At 37.7% G+C, this 14,337-nt stretch overlaps 1 protein-coding gene across 3 annotated transcripts in view; it reads left to right on the top strand.

Moving 5' to 3' along the window:
- rasgrf2b (Ras protein-specific guanine nucleotide-releasing factor 2b) overlaps positions 1–14,337 on the top strand; it is a 511,409-nt gene that overhangs the window by 214,349 nt on the left and 282,723 nt on the right. The gene's annotated exons all lie outside the window — the stretch shown is intronic.

The following is a 14,337-nucleotide window of genomic DNA, read 5'->3' as shown; positions in this document are numbered from 1 at the left end:
ATCAACCCCCTACTACTTGCTTTCATGGCTAAAGAACACACTGCCACCTCTGCTCCATGTCCACTGCTTTGCATTTCCAGAAGGAAGTGTGTCTCATTTCAGCACATCCCTGCACCCTTTGATATTAATGGGGTTTTTGACAATATTGTTCCTAAATTACATACCCAAAAATGATTCTGCTCATGTAATAAAGGATATGCAAATAGATGCACAGTAGTGAATATAACACTCCAAATTTTTAAAAGTATTTATATGATAAAAAATGTTTGTTCACATCAATATCTGATAAATTAAACACATAAAAATTTGCAGTTTAGGGATTTCATTTCAAAATCTGGATTTTACAATACATAACCAAAATATTTTATGCTACACAATCCTGGAATCAATTTTCTTTTGTGCTATCATCTGTCTGCTGTGATTGTACCAAGTTTAGAGGTCCTGCCTGGGATTTGTTCCTGCCTTGCACCCTGTGTTAGCTGGGATTGGCTCCAGCAGACCTCCGTGACCCTGTGTTAGAATATAGCGGGTTTTAAAATGACTGACTGACTGACTGACATATTCAGACTATATATCACTCTGAAGCAGCAAGTAAACAATTTCTAACTATGTACATATAATTATGTACTTATTTAAACCTTTCCTTTTACATTTTTTTAATCGAAACATTTTCTGTTTACCACAAGACACAGTGCCGCAATTCGTGTATCATCTCTTGCCTACGGCTTCAGCTCACAAATGTCCCAGAGACATTTAGTGTGTTTACATTTATTTATTTCTTTGTTGTTGTTGCTTTTTTTGGCATTTCACATCTAGAATAAACTAAGTATATTCATAGATTTTCATATAAGCTGGGTGGAGACAATGCCTTTGCTGGTAGTGTTGGGCACAGGGTAGGAAAGTTGGAAATACCAATTCATATTGTGCTTGCTTCAATTTAAAATCCATGATGACTCTTTCTAAAAAGATAAAGCATGCAGCTTAGTCAGTATGTCCAGCAGCTTTCTCTCTCACTATACACCTTCAGTGCAGTGTTTCTTCAGAAGTTGTTTCACCAAACTAGTAAATAAATGAAGAGCAGGGAAATAAATCCTGAATTGCTATTCTTTCCTGCCCTTGGTTTAAGAAAGTTTTCACTTTTGTAATGCTGTAACCTCCTCCAGGTTCCTAACTTCCCTCAGAAAGAAAACTGGAATAGGTGAAGCCTCCTTCATCTCCACTGTCTGAGATACAAGGCTCATTGGAATCAATTCCGATGTATCCTCCACTTCTCATATGCTTCTTGACCATGGTTTTTTTTGACTATTCCTTCTTGTTCTGCTCAGTGCTTTGGGAGGAATTAAACTTCGTCATTCTGTTCTGCTGATGTCATATCTACCTCAACCCATACACTAGCTTTAGAAGACTTGTGTGCAACTATGATTGGACTTGTCTTTTTAACTGTACCTTATGTCCTCTTACTTGCCCAACACCCCGTCTTTCCACATTTCTACATCAACAATCTCAGTTATCTCTCTGCTTCTTTTTCAGTTTATCTCAGATCTTGCGTGCCTATTTCATTGTTCTCACTCCTCATGCTGTCCAGCCACAGTTGCCACCCCAATCTCAGCTAGTGTTTGCTATTCTTTCAGTTTGGCTGATCCCTCATTGTTGGGGCCCGGCAGGCTTATCAGCAAAATCAGGAGAGCTTTGGGCTATGTGTTCTGTGCTATTTTCAAAACTGTCAACTGTAAACCCCATGGCAAAATTGATCTTTTCATGTACATTATTCAGAATCAAATCTTATTTTAGACACCACTTGTCCATATTCTCTTTATAAGAGCTAATCTGATAAAAAGGGAGAAACATTCAAGAGAATAATTTTTTTAGCTGGAGTGGATAATGGAAGGAAAGAAACAAAGGCATCTCTGCTAATAATTTCTTGTTCCACAATATGATTGACTAAATCATTAGAGTCAAAGATATACAGTAGTGGTATAGTGCAAGATGATATCAGTAGAGGTACTTATATGCATTATCCATCTTTGGGTATAGGCTTTGTACAAAACCACATATTTAAACCCAAGGTGACAGGCAGCAGAGTGGGAAGGTAGCTTCAGTTGCCGTGTGCACTGAATATGGCTCTGCTCTCAGTTAACTCCACAAATTTTTAGAGCAGTTTCCACTCACTTCATTTATGTTCACCAACTTGCTTTTTTCAGTAGAAGTTTCCTGATTGATTGATGAAAACTCAGAGATTTCTATACTCATCTAGTTTAATACATCATTGCTGGTTTTGATAGTATTGACGAGGCCGCTGACCTCAAATTCTCTCAACAGATGATCTGCTGACCTTCTGTCAAACCCTCACATGACAGCCTTTACAATTAACCAAAGGAAGATGCTTATCTCCAGGTATTGACTTATAAAAAGTAGAATTTGATGTGATTCATAAGTTGCCACAATTACAAGGGTTCCAAATGTTATATACGCTAACCACATGTAACTGAAAAGAAGCATGAGCAGTGAGTAAATTGAAAGCTAGTTCATTATTTAGCAAAAAAGCATTCATTATGTTGCCTTACTTAAAGACCTGAAATAGGCAAGATGAATGAGTTCTAAAAATGTTTGCATAGGAAAAATAATTCCATAATTTATGTGTTCTGGAATTACACAAGGCATTTGTGTGCTAGGTAGCTGTTTGATGCATTGTGGGTGGGTACATTCTCAAGGAATGAGCAAAAAGGTGCAAAGAAGGAGTGAGAGTAGGCTCTATTCAACACTCTAAGAGTGAAAACCCCGACTTTTCTTCATTCTTCTTGCAAGAAAATATGATACCAGCTTTACAAAGATACACATCTAGCAAGATGACTCCAAAACAACAAAGTTTACAAGCAAGAACTCTAAAGATGACATTACTTAAACACTAAGTTCAGTACGTCTGAAAAAGTAATGGTTATTATTACAATTGCCAACACAGTACATATTGTGTTAATTACAGTAGAGTAAATTGTTTTTTTTTTGTTCTCTCTTATACTTTATTTTCCTTGTGGCATTGTTTCATACTGCAAAGAACTTCAGGTTTTATCTGCCTTCTTTCATATTTACCTATTTGCAGTACTTGTAATCAAAGTTTCCAAGTTAGGTTTAGCAATCTAGTAGTATTTTTCATTTGTTTGCAGTCTAATACATTTGCTACTCAATTTTGCATAAAACCTGAGTGTTACACAAAACAAAATAAATTCAAACTAAATCAAATTTTTAAAAGGGTACTATTAATATTACAAGTACAGCTGACAAATTAGCATGACAGAAGAAGCAAAAATCATATTAGTAACTTCATACCAGTCTCTTTCAATAAATATTCTTCATAGATGGCAGGAAGCAACTGACCGCAAAATTTCAGTTTGTTCTGGAAAATTTAGAAATATATATACAAAATATGGTTGAGAGTTGGTCATTAAAATATATTAAAAATGTCAACATTCAATCATTATTACTCTGTTTTTTATAGAAAAAAATTCTCAGAATTCCATGTTATTTTTACTTTTACTTTTTATTCAGAAACTTATTTTCCTTTTAAAATTGCCTTTTCTCTGTTTGCCTGAGGAATATGTACACAGTACAATTAACTATTAAAGAAATTGGGCTTGTTGGTTGTAGTATAAACCTGAGCAAATCACTTCATTTTGGTTTTCACTGTGTTACAGAAATTAAGGAGCTTAATATGAAATATGCATTTTGCATCCATTGTCATATGTAAAGCAAATACTCCAGCATACTACAAACTACAGCTGTCTCCCTGAAAGCAGTAATTAAAGTTGATTTATAATGAATTTAGAATTGTCCATATACACAAACTGATGTAATCAAAAATATAGTGTGGAAGCACACAATTAGCACTATTGGTGCACACATCAGAAGAAGAATTTAGTATAAAAGTAACCATAGGTTGTCAAATTTAGTTGCAGATACCTGTGCCTTGATCACCACCAAAGCTCTGAAAAAAATACTAAGAAGGCAAATTCTATAATAAATAAAAAAGAAAAGGATAGGGAACATAATAGTATTTTTTTCGCCTAACCGGTAATTAACATGGAACTTTTACCATTTTAAGCATGATTTGTTTTCATATGAAAGTTTAAAGAATAATTTGTTGTGAAAACTGCACTTTAATGTTGTAGTTATATGGACCACAAATAGAAATATTCACAGGTGAACCTCCAGCAAATGTTTAAAAGCAACAATAATCCACCCATCCATTATCCAACCTGCTATATCCTAACACAGGGTCACAGGGGTCTGCTGGAGCCAATCCAAGCCAACACAGGGCGCAATGCAGGAACAAACCTCAGGCAGGGTGCCAGCCCACTGCAGGGCACACACACACAAAGCACACACTAGGGACAATTTAGGATCGCCAATGCACCTAACCTGCATGTCTTTGGACTGTGGGAGGAAACCGGAGCACACAGAGGAAACCCATGCAGACACGGGGAGAATATGCAAACTCCACACAGGGAGGACCCGGGAAGCGAACCCGGGTCTCCTTACTGCAAGGCAGCAGCGCTACCACTGCACCACCGAGCAACAATAACCTTATATAATACACTACCATGGCTGTTCGTTTGTCTGTCCAGGATTTTAAATCACCTGTAGTTCGCAAACCATATGACCTATTGACCTAAAACGTGGTACACATATACTACATGACATCTACTATCCGCTTTTGGGGTGATGATTGACCTCCAAGGTTATTCTTCTTCTTATATTTATTTTATTTTATTGTAGAATCAACTCTCGGCAGAGGCCAGCATACGAGCGCCATTCTCATCCCTACCACCTTCGCCGTCACTTCCCCTACCTCTTCATATCTTAAATCATTCTTGAGGTAGATTGAAGACTTAAGTGCCAGCATAAGTGAAAAATTAAAGAAAACGCATTAAGTAATTGCAACACAAACACTGACTTAATCAGTTTTAATGCGAAAAGATGCCAACGAAAGAAGAGAAGAAGCAGGCCGCTAGAGTGGAGAAAAGAAGAGCTGCTCACGAAGCAGCAAGTTCATCAACGTCTGAGCAAATGAATGCTAAATGTACAGAGAAAGAGTGTGAAAACTATGAATGCTCAAGTCAAGTGTATTTCACTTTAGCAACTATTGCATTTTTGAGTAATCTGGCTATACTGAAATTTTAACCTAATTTTGTTGATGACATTAAATGCTTCCAACTCCATAACTATGTGTGTTTTGATGATGGGACTCACAAATGGTGGTGCTCATGTACAAAACAAAGGTGGTGTAATTTAGATAAAAATAAATGTTACTTACATAATCCTTTGTTTCCAAAATCTCTAGATTTATGCTTTAATAAAATCAGATAAGGGGAATTGCTGATCCCATCATCTACAACCTTGATATGGATGAAGTGGTGTTAACATGCTATGCTACAATATGATACATGCTACGATTGATTAGCACCCCATTGATGATTAGTTCTTGCCTTGTCTCCAGTGCAACCAGAAAAAATTAGATTATGTAGGACCAACAATTTTACTTTTAAGGTTACGAACAGGTATATACTGTATATACTGTAGGGTGGAGAAAAGAAGAGCTGCTCAGGAAGCAGCAAGCGCATCAACCTCTGAGCTAACGAATGCTAAACATACAGAGAAAGAATATGAAAACTAGGGATGCTCAAGTCAAGTGTATTCACTGCACATTATTGTGCAGTGTGCCGTTACTGGTATAATATAATATAATATAATATAATATAATATAATATAATATAATATAATATAATATAATATAATATAATATAATATAATATAATGCAATGCATTCTTATGTACGTCATTGGTGGATAACCTTATTTTAAACACATTATATAGAAGATCTATAACATGGGTTATTTTCATTGTTGCTCTGGAGACAACTGAGATGCCTAAAATTCATTTCTGCACTAAATGTGCATTACCTAATTATATTGCAATATTGTGCTATTGCTGTGGCACAAATTTTATCTCATGGACCAGGCAACCTGGGCTAAAATCTTGTCATTGTATATGTGGAGTTTGCATCTTCTCCCACTGGCTGTGTAATCCTTCCAAATTCTTAAGGCATAGTGATTAGGTGAATTGGCTAGTCTAAATTGCTCTTGTATGAATGTGATTGTGGAAAAAGGTGGTCCAGCAATAGAGTAGTTTGCTGTCCTGTCTTGCACACAGTACTGCCAAGAATGCCACCATCTGTGACCCTGAGTTGGATAAAATGGGTTAGTGAATGTTATATCTTACAATGTTATTATTGTCATGATAATATATTATCACTAGGGAAATTCTGTCCTACTTATTTATTCCCAAAAGTTCAACATGTGAAAAAATGTCAACATTTCAACTAAGGAGATGACAGAAAAACAGAATTGGAAAATTTAAGCAGGCTGCAGACATAATGGTGATTTAGCATTATGTGGGCTGCTTTATGCAGGTTTGAAAATGTTATGGTAAACTTAATTAAAACATTACAATTCTGTATCCAACAGCATTTTTGCACAGTGATTGACCGTGCCATCACACAAATCCAGTTATGGAATTTAAAATCCCAGTTCTGCAACTGTTTACATGGGATTTGCCTGTTGTACTGTTCTTGTGTTGATTTGATATGAGAAATCTGGTTTCCTTCTACATTTTAAGTTTGTGTATAATTGATTATTTGGGTATTCTAATCTCGCTTTGTAATGGGGAGCGTGCAAGTGTAGCTGTGCACCTTGAAATAGACTTATCTACCATTTAGGATAAGTCCAGCTGAGATAAACCATGCACCAGTCGTTAAATAAGAAAATGGAAAGATAGAGATCAGATATGGCAGTAGCACCCTGTTGTAGCATTTGGAGTCTGCTTCCATCCCCAGGTAGAATGCTACATAGTTTTCATGTTTTGCCTGAGTTTACACCAGTTATCTCTAAGTTAACTGTCAACGATAAGTAGTCTTGGGATGTTTGAGTACTGAGACTCCATATGGAAAATCTTACCTAAAATTGCAGAATGGTGTTTATCATTTTTAAGAAAGTGAATGATTCATTGTTATCCAACCTGTATGTGTACTATTGAGCATGTTTTGTGAAATCTAACTGGAAGCAAAATTGTCCTTTTCTACACTGCGAAGAGCTTTAAGTACAAAATGCTCTTGTAAATTGTGGTAACCATGACTACTGTGCCTGAATGCAACAGACTGATACATTATAGCACATAGAAATAGTCTGTTATCTAATAACCCTTCACATATTTTCATGTTAATTAGCCTGTTGATAATATTCCAGTTCCATTCAAGCTACCATTTCTATCGCTGGTCAAAATTCTTGCTATACGTACAGCTCCTTGAAAAATTCTAATCTCAAGGTAAATCAAAAAAAAGATTTATACAGTAACTCAGAATTGACAATGCAATACAAAATGGATATGGGGAAAACATTACAATGTTACCTTAAAAATACATAGGCACTATTTGTAATGTGTATATTTATTGTATATGCTTCTGTTTACAAGGCATAAACTGCTTATTCTCACTGTTCAACATGTGATGGAGCAAGGACTTTAACTGAAAATATACACAACCACATGTTATAGAATCATCTCAGCCATAAAGCAAAACTATATTCTTCTGGAAAGCATGCCATGGTGTTAAAAGAACACCTTCTCACTCTAAGCTCAATGCATTTGCAGGGTTTCTGCTTTTAAACCTTATTTCAGGGTAACATTCCAGAGCCAAGGCCTGCAATCACTTCCAGGATCTGAGTACTAACTTTCAGTGACATATAACTGATCCTAGTGGCTATCATCCTCTTGGCCCTAATCACCATTTGTAACAGCCATGTTAGCAAAACAACCTCTAGGCCACTCTTGGTTCTACAATGGACTCATATGGAAAAACCTAGCTGCCCCTGCTAAGCCAAAGGAAGTTCCCTGCTTTCCACCAATTCTCTATGGCCTTGTCGTATTGGTAATAGCGTCAGGCACACACAGTGTATTATTAGCTAGAATGTATTCCCTCAGCCATCCTTTTAAATTGTTGGAGGCATATTGTCTGGACTTCCTCAACCTCTCTATATCACTCTGTACCTCTTGCTGTGTCTTCAGGCTTCACCTCCCTTTAACAGTCCCCTTCTGTTTATGCTGGTATGCAAAGTAATTGTATTTTGGAATTGTATATTTATGAGTGTGGGTTTAACTCCATCTCAGACCCTGTCATACCCCAGTGTCCCTATTGTAGGCTTTAGAAGGAACTTGGGGTTATGAAGTATCGGGACCGAGAGTCACTGGGACAATAAGGGAGGCAGACACAGTTAATGTAATAAATAAAAAGGTGTATTTATTGAAAAAAATGCTCCATAGAGAAATTATCAATAAAGAATATACACAAACACTGCAATAAGGAATTAGGATGAAAAACAAAAACAAAAAAAAAAAACATTTTCTACATGGCATACACTTTGAAAAAAATCTTCCAAAAAAATCAATCCCCTTTTTAACAAGCTTCAAACAGTCAGCTCTTTGGTAAAAAGAATGCCTAGCCTGCTTTCTCCACCAGTCCAAAAACTTGGGGTTAATGCTGGCTTGTCCTGGCAAATAGGAATAACCATGTATTCCATCACCTGACCTGAGTCTAACAACCCCCTCTCTCCCTGGTCACGTGCCTCGACTACACAATATCTTTGCTGATTGCATGACACACACGCCTATGTTGCCAAAATTCAGCAGCCCCCCGCATCACATCCATCTCATATGTGCTCGAATAGCATCCGTCCTACATCCGCCTGCTACTTTACAGCCCCACGTCTTCCAAACACCATGGTCACACCAGAAGAAGACCTGGATGAAGCAGGATGGGTTGCAGGCACGCACTTCCACCCAAAGGCCATTCGAATGGAAACATGCACCACCCCATCCACTCCAAGCCCAACAACACACGGCTGCCCCACGTGTGTACCTGAGGAACAAACATGTATGTAAACAAGTGCCCTTTTTCTTCAATTATAAGGACAGTGCATGCAAAGAAATAAAAAATGGGAGCAAAGTGCTTTTAAATTACCACTTTGGGAGGCATTTCCTCACGCATCCTCCCCCTAACTTCCAGACTGTATGGATGGGATAGGAAGTCAGCGACTTTATTTTCCTTTCCCAATACATAATAGACTTGAAACCGGTAAGGCTGAAGCCCTATATACCATCACGCCATCCACATATTTGTGTCCTTCATTTTTTTTTTTAACCACTGCAGAGTGCGATGGTCATACTCCAAAATAAACACATTTCCCCAAAGGTAATATTCTAAGGATTCAGTTGCCCATTTTATGGCCAAATACTCTTTCTCCACAGTGGTGTATTTCATTTTGCGTGGAATAACTTTTGGCTCAAGTAAAGCATTAGGCGACAATTGTCACCATCTCCCTGTTATAGTATGGCTCCCATTCCTTCTCCAGAAGCATCTGTCTGTAAAATAAAAGGCAAATTAAAATCAAGACAGAATAAAAAGCTTTTATCACATAAAAATGTAAATCCTTAAAAGCAAGTTGTTCTCTGTCCACTGCAGATTATTGGGAGCATTTTTCTTATGCATTTCTGTTGAGGTACATCTTTTTGTGCAAAATTTGGTATAACACATCTGCACCACCCGACCAAACCAGAAATGACCTCTGCTTCTTCTTACTTGAGGAGCAAAGATGGACTTTAATAGCAGCAATTTTTTCTACATGGGGCTTGATGATTTCTCCTCCCATGGTATAACCCAAGTAGTGCATTTCTGTTTGTTCAAACATGCTCTTTTCTGGATTGTTCACCATACCAGCTGCTTTTACACTTTTGAAAATGTCACTTAAGTGATCAAGGTGATCCATCCAAATCTTGCTGGAAAACATGACATCTGGCCTATTCAAATGCCAGCCTGTGGGCCATATACAGCCCAGAAGCAACCTCTGAGTGGCCCATCCCGTGGTTCTGCCAGAAGCATCGAGAAAAACCGAGAAAAACGCATTTCACGAGCCTTCAGAAATTCCTACATAAATTCATACGGTACTACAGACCATGAATGTAAAACTGCGCAGCCTAGCAACATTCAACCCACAATGCAGTGCATTATTGTGTGTCTAGAAATGGTGGTAGTAGTCTATGATACAGTGATTTTTTTTTGGGGGGGGGGAGTGTACATACGTGGTATGTTGTACCAGCAAACGGCCACAACAGCTAGTTGTGGCATCGACTACATTTTAAACGATTTTATAATCAATTGTGTGCTGAGTCTTTATTCTATACCAGCTTCATCAAGTGAGTGTGAATGTGGGTTTCGCAAATTAATCTAATTGTTACTCCAATGAGAGCCTCGTTAATGACAAGCACTTTCTCTGTACTTCTCTTCATATGAGTGGTTGGCCCTTCACTCGCACACTTTGATCCTGCGGATTCAGATCTGTTATGAGGACGACGATCAGCCATTGACATACAAAGCAAAGAACGAATTAGAAAGACTGCATTTGATGTAAACATGCAAAAAGTCTGTAATTTTCTTTAAATCTCAATCAAATTAACCACTTATTGCTTTGCAGAACAACATAAAAACTTTTTTTTATAGAATGTAGAGTTCATTATTAACCTGAAGTTAATATTCTTCAATTTTGGAAATTCTGTGTTTGTAATTTTAAACTATCAAGAACAATATTATGCAGTACAATACACTTATGCAGGTAGCATAATGGTAGCACCACTGCCTCGCAATAAGGAGAACATGGGTTCATGTCCTAATTGCGTGGAGTTTGTAGAATGCTATATAAATGTAAAGAAGTATTATTATACTTGACAATTTGTCATTTTCAAATTTTAAATGTTATGCTTTTTCACCAAATAAACAAAACATGTAGTGCTAGGATACCTCAGCCTCTAAATACCTTTACAGTACCTCAGATTTAATCCAAACGCAATGTATGCATACCACCACCTTTTTGTTTTCAAAAAAGGTTATGCTAATCACACATGTGGTGATTTAAAACAAACCTATTTTCCCTCAGTATGCAGTAGACCTTGCATTCATGTGTTCAGTTAGTGTTATCACTTATTATGGGTTTATGAACTGATTGCTTTAACAGTAGAATCCCTGGAGCCTACAAAAAATGTCATAATGCTGGGCCAACTTAAATTCCTTAGCAACTTTTCATCAGTGTCTTTGTTTTGCAAATGGGTCAAGCAGCCTGCTAACCCATCCCCCCCACAATCGCAGCTGAAGTTCTCCCAGCTCAAGTCTGTTTATCTGGGTTTGAGGTGCCTGGAATAATATCAAGTCAATTGGGGACCATGCACGGGTACAAGGTAAATAATATATCATTATATGGAATATACACATTTCATCTGTATTGCGTGTCTACAATGATCTGGGTAAATGTAGGATGACAGGAATTGTGAGGCAAGAAATGTTGAACACATAACTACAACAAAAAGTTTTTCATGTTTGTGTAATAATTGACAAAATGCTGACATGAAGTGTATAATGTGTTAAGACTGAAGTCCAAATATCAAATGAACACTTTCACAAAAGGTATAACAAAACAAGTGTGCTTTTATTCAGGAATATAACCAAAAAAAGGAAATCATTAAATTTACATGTTACTGGCAATTTAGAAAATGTAAAATCTCAATGATCCATTTTTTTTGGAACCAATACGATAGGACTACACCATTTGCTGATATAAGGTTCAACGATGCCTATTTGCCTCAGCTTATCCCAAAAGTCTTCGTGGAGCCTAGTTGATATTCTGCAACCAGTTGTTCTTATTGGCTCTGGAGAGGTAAAATGTATTTCATGTTCAATTAGTTTAGTCCTACCATTTATGTTGCCAAAAAGCCCAGCTGGAATAACCTTCTGTATGTTCTTTCTTTTTTTTTTTAGACAAGTTTTCTAATAAAGGCAAGGCAGAAATCTTCTCCACAAACAATGGCAGGTACTGGGCCTTGTTGTCATCCAGATTAAAAACTGCAGAGAAGGATCAGTTCTTTCCTGCCATTCCTTCAGCATATTTATATGAAAGGCTTGCCTGAGTTTCCTTGGCCTGTCTGGCATATAGATTTTGTAAGTTACAGGACCTTTGTGAGCCACCACCTCATATGGCCCTTCCTACTTACCAATAACCTGTTTTCATTAGTGGGTGATAACAAAGGTACTTTCTGTCCTAACTGCAAGACTTGATTCCTTGCAGCCTTATCATACCAGGTCTTCTACAACTGTTGGGCATTCTTCATATCAATCTGAACTTTTTCAGCCAGTTCAGACTTGTCCAACATCCTCAGAACAAAGGTCAGAGTATTAACAGGCTCAGACTACTTCCTTCCAATTTCAAGAGTTTCCTTTAGTAACCCCAATGTGCCTCTTATGTGGCATCTATGCAACAACAACTCCAAGGGTGAAAACCCAGTTGAAGGTTGTGGCACTTCTCGATAGGCAAATGGTAAAAATGGAAGCCAAAAGTCTGAGTCCTTTTCAGACACTGTTACAAATTTACAAAGCATTTATTTGAGTGTTCAATTAAAACATTTGACCAGACCATCTGTCTGCGGGTGGTAAGTTGTGGTTCTTAACCCCTTTTAGTCTAACAATTCATAGACCTGTTTTAACAATTTTGATGTAAAACTAATTTCCTGATTAATTAATATTTCTTTAGGTGTCCATACTCTTAGAAAATAATTGAATTAGGGCCCTTGCTATGTGGGTGTCATGTGTCTTTCTTAGAGGAAATGTTTCTGAATATTTAGTGGCATAGTCACACACAACTAAGATATATTTGTAACCTGTTGTACTCCTCACTAAGGGACTAACAATGTCCATTGCAATTTGGGAAAATGTCTCTTCAACAATGGATAATGATATCAGCGGTGCTCTATCATCTTTCTTCACCTGTCCTACCTTTTGACATTCAGTGCATGCTTTGCAAAATGTAGTCACATCCTAGACCAACCTGGCCAGTAAAAATATTTGGACACCTGGCTGTTGTCTTTGTTGTTCCCAAAACAACCCACCCAAGGTATACTGTGACCCATTTTAAGTACCTGCTCTCTCAAGCATACAGGCAAAACTAACCTTTCTCCACACTCATCCTTATGATAAAGAATTCCATCTTTTATAACAAACTGCTCACTGGTCTTTGTTGCTTTCTGCTCAGCAGCTTTGTCAAAACAGAAGTATAAACTGGAGTCAGGCTGTTGAGAGGTTCCAAGATTCTCTGGTAAGTCAAAGGTCAACCCAGAATCCTCAGAGACAGGTATACCGACCCTTTCTTGCCCTGTCATTCTCCAAGCCTTCTCTTGCCATTTCTGCCTGTGGGATTTCCAAACCAGGCTCTCTGCAACATCCTCTTCAGCAGAGGGCAGAGAGTCCCAGCCATCCAGATCATTTCTGTGCTGTTTGGCTGCTAGTGACCTAGTGACCACCAGTGACATTGACATCAAATCTTTTTGGAACCAGTCATTAATTTCAGGCACGTCTGACCCCAACAGGACTAAAAATGGCAAGTTCTCTAATATGTCCATGGGCAATGCACACATATTGTCTCAAATCTCCTATTTAACCTGCACCAAAGGTTAGGTAACCTCATCCTCATCCACACACTTCAGGGTCACACACCTATGTGATGCAGCTGCTTTCCTCACTAAGGAATGAGTGCTGACTGTGTCTATAAGAGAAGAATATTTCTCTCCCCTCAATAGTCACAGCTACTACCTTCTCTTTAACTTTTATTGTAGGGATTAAAGTTGGTAAGGGACATGGCACAAAGCATATCTTACTGTCTTGTTGTCTTTCATTAGGGCAGTTCCTTTTTATATGGCCTTTCTGTCCACAATTATACTATTCTACAGGGGACCTATCTCCCCCCTCCCAGATGCCCTTAGAGCTAGTTGAGAACCACGGCCACCACCAATCCAAGACATACCTGGATTTAGTACATTTGGCCTGGTTCTTACAGCTTCTTTGACTTCTGTTTGCAGGATTTTACATCAACGATGGGCCACCAGGAACACATCAGCAAGCTCTGCTGCCTCCTTTGCAGTCTTCAGCCTGTGCTTTTATATCCATGCTCTTAGTTCTGGGTCAAATACCTGTAGTAATTCTTCTAATAATATAAGATCAATTACTGTATATGTTTCTTACTATTCTTTAGGGATTGTAATGAATTTTGACTTTGGTCATTCAGCCAGGACAATAGCTCTTTTGGGGTTTCAGTACTCTACCATGCTGTACTCCAAAAACGCAGCCTGTATGTCTCAGGTTTCACTTCATACTTTCCTAAAATGGCCTGTTTCAATAAGTCATACTGTAATTCATTG

Source organism: Erpetoichthys calabaricus, chromosome 7, assembly GCF_900747795.2.
Source record: "Erpetoichthys calabaricus chromosome 7, fErpCal1.3, whole genome shotgun sequence".
Lineage (NCBI taxonomy): Eukaryota > Metazoa > Chordata > Cladistia > Polypteriformes > Polypteridae > Erpetoichthys > Erpetoichthys calabaricus.
Note: the sequence above shows the minus strand (reverse complement) of the source record. Positions and strands in the feature narration are given on the sequence as shown.